General features: G+C 36.9%; 1 long non-coding RNA gene across 1 annotated transcript; it reads right to left on the bottom strand.

Moving 5' to 3' along the window:
* Nucleotides 1–7,266: 7,266 nt before the first annotated feature.
* Nucleotides 7,267–9,617, bottom strand: LOC131316625 (uncharacterized). Its single transcript, XR_009197202.1, has 7 exons — nucleotides 9,325–9,617; nucleotides 9,095–9,210; nucleotides 8,646–8,718; nucleotides 8,137–8,228; nucleotides 7,961–8,044; nucleotides 7,822–7,885; nucleotides 7,267–7,602 (listed from the first exon to the last, which is right to left on the bottom strand). It is a non-coding gene; the product is annotated as an uncharacterized LOC131316625 (long non-coding RNA).
* Nucleotides 9,618–10,617: the final 1,000 nt, after the last annotated feature.

The raw sequence follows: 10,617 nt of genomic DNA, 5'->3' as shown, positions 1-10,617 counted from the left end.
AGTCTTAGTATCTGATTTTTAAATAGGGTGACGTGAGCTTTTTACCGAAATAATTCATCTTTTGACCCAATAAGGGTAAAATGGTAATATCTTTTGATGTACAATTGATTTTGAATCAAAACAACTTTGGTTAGAAAGTAAATTTAACGAGCTTTTTAACGGTTCAAACCATGCTCATATCGGATTTTGGGTGTGTCCGTATCAAGCCCGCAAAGTTTAGCATGTTTCTATGTGTTAAGAATGCTCCCGGGCCATAACGGAGGGCGCCTTAGGCGCATGAAAATGCGTCTGGGGCGCACTAAAGCTGTCTCACAGACCCAACTTTGTGAGCTTGTCCCGGACACTCCGAAATTCAAATTTGTGTGTGGTTTGAATCGTTAAAAAGATTATTCAATCTACTTTCTATCCGAATTAGTTTGGATCAAAAATAATTTATTCATAAGAATATCTGACCATTTTACCCTCGATGGGTCAAAATAAAATTCATTTTGCCAAAACGCTGGCAACTTTTTCATATTAAAGAAATTGGATCAAGATCAACTATAGATCGATAAATAGAGTTTTTAAAGTTCCAAAAGATGGTGGAACACAACCATAAAAATATTTAGCTTTAGTTCATGAAAAGTGGGTATAAAGGTGACCATTAAAAAAATCTTCGGAGCCTTTAAGGCTTAACACGTTTTGTCCATCATTCGGAGCTCAAACCCCTAGTTCTTAGGTAATTATTCGTTGTTTGAGTGGTTCTCCAAAAACTCCCGTTAGTAAACTTATGATCTAGAAACAGAGTTTCTCTCCGTGTCTTAGTTATGTCTATTTAGTTACGAAATGTTCCAGAGGCGCAAACGTTCAAGTGAGGATAGTCATATAAATACCTCATACGTTAGGAATGTTTATGTTGAAATGATTTCTGATGACTCGAGGAAGTGTGGAAGGTCCTGCAAGATTTTTGTAACTCTTACGGAATGAACGAATATCCTAGAATTAGGAATGTGTGTTCGGATTGGAACTGAGAATGTGTAGAGAGCGCGCAAACGTTTTGAGCTTCAGTGGCTCCGATGATCTTTGAATTGGTTTGCTTTTAACCAACTTTTCATAAATTATAGTACTTCTTTAATTCTGTTGTTCCTTTTCACCATATTTTAGTAGTTTAAAGGCCCCAATCTATCCATCCATAATTAGGCTTGATCTGATTTAAAATAGGGTAATACAATAAGCTTTTTACCGAAATAATTTGTCTTTGAATAAAATGGTAATATCTTCATACGTACAAATGATTTTGAATCAAAACAACTTTGGTAAGAAAGTAGATTTAACAAGTTTTTTAACGGTTCAAACCACGCTCAAATTGGATTTTGGGTGTGTCCGCTTCGAGGCTACAAATTTTAGCATGTTTCTAAGTGTTAAGAATGCGCCAGGGGCGCAAGGGAGGGCGCCTGAGGCGCATCAAAATGCGTCTGGGGCGCACTAAAGCTGTCTAATAGACCAAACTTCATGAGCTTGTTCCGGACACTCCGAAATTCAGATTTACGCGTGGTTTGAATCGTTAAAAAGCTTGTTCAATCTACTTTCTATCCCAAGTAGTTTAGATCCAAAATCATTTATACATAAGAATATCTTGCGGTGTCGAACAGAAATCGGTAACCATACGAGGCTAAATGTCTTGCGGCGTTTTAACATTGCCATACTTTTGAGTCCGAACCTCATTGTTTCGGATTACAGCTTCCTCTCTGCTCACTCCTAATATTGTTTCTTTGTATTTGCCAAAAATAAAGGCAAAGTTACTTGAACAGAGAAGTCTCTAGTTCTTGCGAATAACTAGACTCCTCAAATAAGAATAGGAGAATTAGGAAGCTGGTCAATTTTCCAGCAAACTCTCTGACGATGACGTGGCGGGTGGGGTGAATAATTTTTATTTTTAATGTAAGGCTATTTCTTTTGGAAAAAAGGAGCCAAATGTCCTTGTGCCCGTATAAAAACTATAAATGTCCTTATTGCATTATAGTCACTATACTATGGATTCTTGGCCGAAGCTCCCAATTATTTAGTACTTTCAATCGACCTATTCAATTACTAAGATATGGTCATCTATAATCACAACTCCATACAATTATCTTAATCCCTGTGTATTTCATAACTCTTGGTTGGACGGGTGTTATATTTCTCAAAAAGATGTTGGTTAAGCATCTCCAATAGACTCAAACTAATCCTAACCAAAATGACTAGAAAAAATGTAATTTTTTACTTTAGCTAGCACGTAAATGTTTGTACTACCCACCAGCCTAGTTTTTTTAGGCTAGTCAAATCCCATTAATATTATTATTATTAATGTATACACACAAAAATATATTTAATTGAGAAGAGAGTAAGAGTAGATAATATTTTTAATAGAATAGCTTTAATATAGAGAGTCTGATGCGGTTGATATTTTAAAAGTGAGTAGCTAAAGTAATAAAGTAAGTTTTGTAAGGTGTAATTTGGTCAAAAATGTAAAAAGCCTAATGTTGATGCTACAAGCCCCTCAGTGTGACTTGGAGCACCACTTGAATGACTCAATAATCACTCGGAATATCTATAGGGACCGACGGGGTCCCTACCGAAATCATACTGATGGCCGTGCCGGGCCGTCTCCAGCCGCCGGACGGCCGATCTGAACCGTCCAAAAATTCTAAAAAAAAAAAAAATGAAGGGGCTCGCGTGAGAATCAACGGCATCCGATGTGTATAGGGTGCTTGATCCAAACACCATTTTTTCGTGTATATATGTATATACATGTATATACGAAAAAATGAGGTGTTTGGATTGAGTACCTATGCACGTCGGGTGCTGCTGATTCCCGCGTGAGGCTCACTCAAATTTTATTTTTTTTAGAATTTTTGAAAGGCTCACTCGAAATTTTTTTTTTTTAGAATTTTTGAAAGGCTCGGATGGGCCATCCGATGGCCGTCGATCCATTTTCGATACGGTACCTGTCGATGCCAACAACAGGACTCATAATCACTCCACAGCCCAACTCCTCAGGTACCGTCCAATGACGGCAAGTGGTGTTTTAATAAGCTTTTTTTATTTTTTTTTTAATTTCAAGCTGTCAATATCATAAAACTCAGCAATTCAATAATGGCAGTGCAACTCATGGGGACCGTTTAATGCGGGATGACAAGTCTAAGACAATTTAAAAAGCTCATAGAATCCTGTCTATTATGTGGCAAGTCAATGACAATTAATAATAATAGTTTATGCGGCTTCTACATCAATACTGTGTGCAGAAGGACTTGAAGCACGCACTGTGTGAATCACCGAATAATCACTCGACAGCCTCGTTTCCAGTGCCGGTCATAATATATTTTGAAGCCACTTTTAGATGAAGTACGTACTGTTTCGAACGTAAAATCTTAAAAGGAAGCAAATCTTTACCAAATCGTACGGTGTTTTGGTGAAAAAAAAGGTCAGAAATAAAATAGTCCAACGTGTATGAATGCATACACATTACACGTTCATAATATCTTTTTAATTTTTCAATTTCACCTATTTTATTCATTCAAGGAAGCGAAAGGGTTCACTTTCTGTTTATTCTTTTTGTTTCTTAGCAAACCCATCCATCCAAAAACACTACAAAAAGCATATACATTGATTTACCTGACCAATAACAATTGAAGAATTAAATTTTTTTCTACTGCAAATTAGTTTTTGAAGGTGGTGATTATAACATTCATAAGCTTCCACATGCACAATTACAAAAAATTCACAAACATATTTGACATCTCCACACCAAATCCACAAGGTAAAAAATAGAAAATACGAGACAGAGATAAGAAAAAAAAGAGAGTGAAAAAGGCACGGCGTAACCTTGAAATATAAGCTGTGTTTTATTCAAGTTCAAACCAAAAACAGTGAAATTAACATTTGATGTTGTTGGTGTTGTGTCTTGAAAGGAAAACTATTGCAAAGGTTTTCTTGATGAGTACCCTGTCAAATTCAACCATGTTTGTAACCAAGGGTGAATGCACCATGGGGAGCATGTGGGGGGCACCTGCACCGATAATTAGGTCATAGTTTGGATCAAAGTTATAAAACAAACATTTTGGGCTAAAAATGTGCAATTATTTGCTGCTTGCTCACCATTTTAGGACAGAACATTTTGGGCCCAAACAAGGCTCTGTTTCTTTTTTTTTATCAGCAAACAAGGCTCTGTTTCTTTTGCTGCTTGCTCACCATTTTAGGAAAGAATATAGAAGTGAGAGACTTACGTCCAGATGCAATAGTAAGAAGAACTGCATGTCTAAGTAGGGGTGGGCATCGTGTCGTGTCATGTTCATGTCAGAATTCTCTCAATCTTAACCTGACCTGTTTAGCTTTTCGTGTTGTCGTGTCATGTCATATTCGTGGTCCGTGTAAAAATAGCCCACCCTAAATTACTAACTTCGTGTCCGGTTCGTGTCGTATTATCATGTCCTTTCATAAATTCCCACCCCGCATCGTGTGCGTGTTGTGTCTTCTCGTGTTCATGTCAGAATTCTCTCAACCCTAACTCGACCTGTTTAGCTTTTTGTGTTATCGTGTCGTGTCATATTCGTGTTCTGTGTCGGAAATAGCTGACCCTCGCTCGCTTCGTGTCAGAATTCTTTCCAGTTCAAGTGAATTACGTAATTTCCCTATAAAAACTTTTGGCAGTTTTTTTTCTTTATAATACCACCATGAATTTCTCACACTTCCATGGGACAAAAGAGTCAACAATGAGAAAAAAAGATCTGAACATGCATGAAAAAAATTCAAAGATAAAAAAGAGTGGAAAGACATGTTCAGGGTATCGTGTTAGCTGTTATGCTTCATCTATCCCTCCATAATTGGCCTTGATCTGATTTAAAATTTCGGAGATAGGAACTTTTTACCGAAATAATTTGTGTTCGACCCACTAAGGGTAAAATGATAATTTCTTTTGATGTACAAATGATTTTGGATCAAAACAACTTTGGTAAGAAAGTAGACTTAACAAACATTTTAACGGTTTAAACCGCGCTCAAATCGATTTCAGGTGTGTCCGAGTCGAGTCCGCAAAGCTAGCATGTTTCTAAGCATTAAGAATGCGCACTAAAGCTGTCTAACAGATCAAACTTTGTGGATCTTTCCCGGACGCTCCGAAATTCAGATTTGGGCGTTGTTTGAACTGATAAAAAGCTTGTTCAATCTACTTTCTATCCCAAGTAGTTTGGATCCATAATCATTTGTACATAAGAATATGTGACCGTTTTACTCCCAGTGGGTCAAAATAAAATTCATTTTGGTAAAACACTCGCAACTTTTTCATATCAAATTGGATCAAGACCAATTACATATCGATAAATAGGGTTTTTAAAGTTCTAAGGTTGGTGGAACGCAACCATAAAAATATTTAGATTTAGTTCATGAAAAGTGGGTTTAAAGAGACCATTAGAAAAATCTTCGAAGCTTTAAGGCTAAAACACGTTTTGTCCTTCTTTGATGCTCAAATCCCTAGTTCTTAAGTAATTATTCTTCGTTTAAGTGGTTCTCCGTAAAATCCTGTTAGTGAAATTATGATAAATAAATAAAAAAAGAGTTTCTCTCTGTGTGCCTTATGTCAATTTAGTTACGAAATATTCCTGAGGAACAAACGTTCAAGTGAGGATAGTCGAATGAATACCTTAGGTTAGGAATTTTTATGTTGAAATGATTTCTGATGATTCGAGGAAGATTGGAAAGCCCTGTAAGATTTTTGTAACTCTTACAAAATGAACGAATATCCTAGAATTAGGAATGTGTGCTCGGAATGGAATTGAGAATGTGTAGAGAGCGCAAACGTTTTTAACTTTAGTGGCTCCGATAATCTATGAATCGGTTGGCTTTTAACAACCTGTTCATAAATAGTACTTCTTTAATTCTATTGTTCCTTTTCATCATATTTTAGTAGTTTAAAAACCCTATCTATCCATCCAAAAATAGCCTTGATACGATTTAAAATAGGGTGACATGAGCTTTTCACCGAAATAGTTCTTCTTTCGACCCAATAAGGGTAAAATGGTAATTTCTTTGATGTACAAATGATTTTGAATCAAAACAACTTTGGTAAGAAAATAGATTAACAAGCTTCTTAACGGTTCAAACCACGCTCAAATAGGATTTCGGACGTGTACGTGTCGAGCCCGCAAAATTTAGCATGTTTCTAAGTGTAACAGATGCGTCTGGGGCGCACGGGGGGCGCCTGAGGCACATCAAAATGCGCAAGGGGCACACTAAGCTGTCTAACAAACCAAACTTTGTGGACTTTTTCCGGACACTCCAAAATTTAGATTTAAGCGTGGTTTGAACCGTTAAAAAGCTTATTCAATCTACTTTCTATCCCAACTAGTTTGATTCATAATCATTTGTACAAAAGAATATGTGACCGTTTTACCCTAAGTGGTCAAATAAATTCATTTCGGTAAAGCGCTCGCAACTTTCTCAAATTAAAGGGGATCAAAACAAAATATGTAACGATAAATAGGGTTTTTAAAGTTCTGAAAGGTGGTGGAACACAACCATTAAAATATGTAGATTTAGTTCATGAAAAGTGGGTATAAGGGAGACCATCAAAAAAAATATGAATACCTTACATTAGGAATTTTTATGTTGAAACAATTTCGGATGATTCGAGAAAGCGTGGAAAGCCCTGTAAGATTTTTGTAACTCTTACGGAATGAACGAATATCGTAGAATTAGGAATGTGTGTTTGGAATGGAACTGAGACTATGAGAGCGCGCAAACGTTTTTAGCTTTAGTGGCTCCGATGATCTTTGAATCGGTCTGCTTTTAACCAAGTTTTCATAAATTATACTTCCTTAATTGTATTGTTCATTTTCATTATATATTAGTAGTTTAAAAACCCTATCTATCCATCCATAATTTATCTTGCTTCGATTTAGAATAGGGTGACACAAGCTTTTTAAAGACTAGGTACATCGCGACGTGCGATGCACGTCCGTCATGCCCGTTGAATGGTGTGGAATTTTTTTCCGAAACATAGGCTGTAGGAGTTTGGTGTTGAGTTTTCTATAGATAAGTATGTCATTTTTATGATAGCAAAAAGCCTATCTAAAGTAGGCAGCAGAAGTCTGTTTCATATACATAAGTAGTTGCACAACCAACTGGAATTTTGGAGTAACTGCATGACTTTGTTTGCCCAAATTCCCGGCCAAGATCAATGGGAAATCACAGAATACCTGTTAAGACCATTTGAATCCATCCACAAGGTTTTAACTCACAGAATATTTAGGCTATGATAAAATATGGATGCCCTTTAAATAATCCAACCACAAGTACCAATAAATACTTACACTACAAGTCAATCCAATGCTGTATTTAAACACAACAGCAAAATATGAAACATGTACACAATACTTCAAACTAAAACAGCAAACAGAGAGAACATATAGAAAGCAGATCTCTATCGTGTACCACCAATATCATGCCTCACAAGTTTTGGCAGAAAGTAAATTTCAATTATGGCAGCTTCGTGGTACTTGTGTATTGAATGCACAATTTAGGCCTCAGCATAATCCAAATGGTCCTACTCATGTCTTTGGAAGAATGGCGACAACCTTCGAGTAATAACTATGCAACTATGCAACGAAGAACAGTATATTCTCAAAAGTCAGGAGTAGAACAATAATATCATTGTATAAAATTAAAAACAAGAAATCTGCTAATCATAATAACAAATTAAATTGGCAGTTCATTAGGCACAAGGTGCAGTCGCATAAAAATTCAAATGCATTGAAGACCTGATATTAAATAGCTGGAATTATGTTTAACCTGAAGACTATAACATACCTATCATCCATGGGGAGTCGGGGACACATGAAACCATGATATCAGCTTGTAAGTTGACATGCTTCTGCAATTACGTTGCTCAATAAGAAATCAACTGAAGACTCTGGATGTGACATTATTTTTATAAAAATGTAAGTACCTGCACAAAGTCCATGTAATCCATCCGATAGAGATGATCACCGGACAAAATTAGTATGTGCTCCACGTTCTTCTTCTTGGCATCCTATTAAAATCATCAATACCACAATTAGTCCTTTTAAAGTTCCAAAGATTAAAAATAGATTGATAGTGAATGATTCTAAGCCTAGCACACACCTCATTTATACACGTAAATTATAATCTGCTGCTCCTTAGAACCACTTCTTTCCTACTTCTCCTTCTCCTGGTGTTTGAGTGGCAGCTAAAACCTGTTCCCAATCAAAGATCTCCATGATTGATCAAGAAGTTTCTCCAAATATTGTCATCTAAATTACTATAAGTGTAATCTGTGATCTTAAAAATTGATTGACTATTACCATAAATAGCATGAATTCCTGTATAGTGACTCATGCTCACCTAAATCATTTCACCTCCATAAAATCATCCCCAAAGGTGATGCGTTTCCAAAGTTATACGTGTGAGCAAGGTCATGAGTTGCATTATACGCTAAAAAGCACATTGGATACTTAATAGTTCAACACAAACCAAAGAGAATATGCAACATTCAGCCCCAAAAACTAAAGATCAAGACCAAAGCAGTTTATCAATCAGTGTGTAACCCCAAATTTTCAAAAAAATAATAATAATAAAATTGGAGGCGCAAAAATTTTAGATAAAAATCTCACCTTTGACCCTTGATTTCTGGACAAGATCCGATGAAATTAGTGGACCCCTGTTCCTCTTTGTCTTCTTCCATCGCTGAAGCAGAGCAGAAAAATAGTACAGAGCAAAGATATTCAGAACTCAATCACAAATTACAGCAAAATAGTCATGAAAGTTGATGAAATCGAATTAAAAACCCTAACTTATTTTGCTATAAATTTATCTTCCGGAACTAAAAATTCCATTTTTGGGTCACCTCAAAAAAAAAAGAAGTTAGAGAATTACGTACTCTCAAATCTGCATAAATCAAACATCATTTCAATGTAATTTTAATTTTCGGTCAAATTTTCAAAAATAGTGAAACTCTAACGTAAAGCTTCAAAAACTAAGTGAAATTATTATGGGTTTTTGGATAGTAGATTTGGGGGAGAGGGCGAAGAGTGGATTCAATCGATTGATCGAGAGAGCAAACCACAGATTTGGTTTTGGTTGTCTTCGGCCAACAAAACCACCACCACCACCGATTGCCACCTCCACCGCCCTCTTTCTATCTCCAATCCGCTAACTGCCAACCTAAAAAAATTAACACTAACAAAGACATGCAAGCGGGCAAATCGAATACATAGAAACAAAATTTAAAGAAAACCCTAGATCTACAGCCAGAAAGGATTAACATTTAACACACAGAGAAAATATTTCTACCTTATGCGATTTCTGCTAGCCTAGGGTTTAAGATTTGATGGTGGGATCGTCCAGTGAGCGTGAGTTGACTGATTTTCTTTGCTTTGCTCATATTGTCTTTCCGAGCCACAGAGAGAGAGAGAGAGGGAGGGAGGGAGGGAGAGAGGTTGATCAGAGAGAGAGGGAGGATGATCAGAGAGAGAGAGAGAGGGGTATTACGTGAGGTCCGGGAGGGATCACCTCGTCGAGTCCGCCTCAAATTTCGCTTCTCTTCTTCTCCTGCTTTCTCTCTCTACATAACGTGTTCATCTCCTCTGGTTTCTGTTGTGTACTGCTTGACCGATTCCTAGTCCTAAATTAATGGGTTGCCCCAAGCGTAGGGCTGAGACCGATGTAGCACAATATCCGGTAAGACCGGAGTCGAATCCACAAAGACGGTGATGTGTGCTGACTAAAAACTCGGGTTGTTACTAATTTAACGGGCTCTTAGGTAGCCACCCTTTGACGATTGATTGAGAGATTAACTAAAACAAGAAAATTGAATGTGCTTTTCCAGAAAATTAAAATGAGGTAAAATCGTAGGGTTCATAGCACTCGCAACCAGTCCGGATTAACCTGCTCCATTCGATATTCTTAAAAACGTTCAATTTTAGAGAGAAAAAGATACCCCGCAAGATGCGAACCTTTATGGTCGCCGTTTACCCATGCGCAGCAAAAAAATGAGTTTTGGACCCCCATTCTCCCGTTCATATGGGCTCCGACGATGCCCGGGTTCGTCCGCGGGAAGTATTTTCCAAACGAAAATCATTTAATTGAACAGTTTGATAAAAGGAGCAGTGCCTGAATTAGCCACGGTGTGCTAATCACCCCACGACCCTACCTAAACGACTACTCACTAAACATTATGCATGAAATAAAAGAAATCCTAATTTGAATCATGCTTCTATTACTCAAGATATAAAATAAACACAGAATCTAAACCAAACAAAAATAAACATACAACTTTTATTAAGAACGGAAATTAAAATAAGTTACTGAAGTATGAGTAATTAAACAAAGCATAAAAAAAACTTGAAAGAAAAAAAATCGGAGGAAAAATAAACCATACTGGGAACAAAGAACGGCAGCCACGTTCCTCTTGATCTTCGCCGGTCTCGGCCTTTTGTTCTCTGATGGCGTGGAAAAAAGAATCCTGATGGCAGCCCCCGTTCCTTTCTTTTTCTTCCGTGTGTATATCCTTTTTTTTTTTCTCTTCTCCCCCCTCCTTTTAAAGAGATCTTTGCAGCCTCCTTTTTATATTTTTTTCGGCTGACA

The sequence above is a fragment of the Rhododendron vialii genome, chromosome 2a, assembly GCF_030253575.1.
Source record: "Rhododendron vialii isolate Sample 1 chromosome 2a, ASM3025357v1".
In the NCBI taxonomy this organism is placed as follows: Eukaryota; Viridiplantae; Streptophyta; class Magnoliopsida; order Ericales; family Ericaceae; genus Rhododendron; species Rhododendron vialii.
Note: the sequence above shows the minus strand (reverse complement) of the source record. Positions and strands in the feature narration are given on the sequence as shown.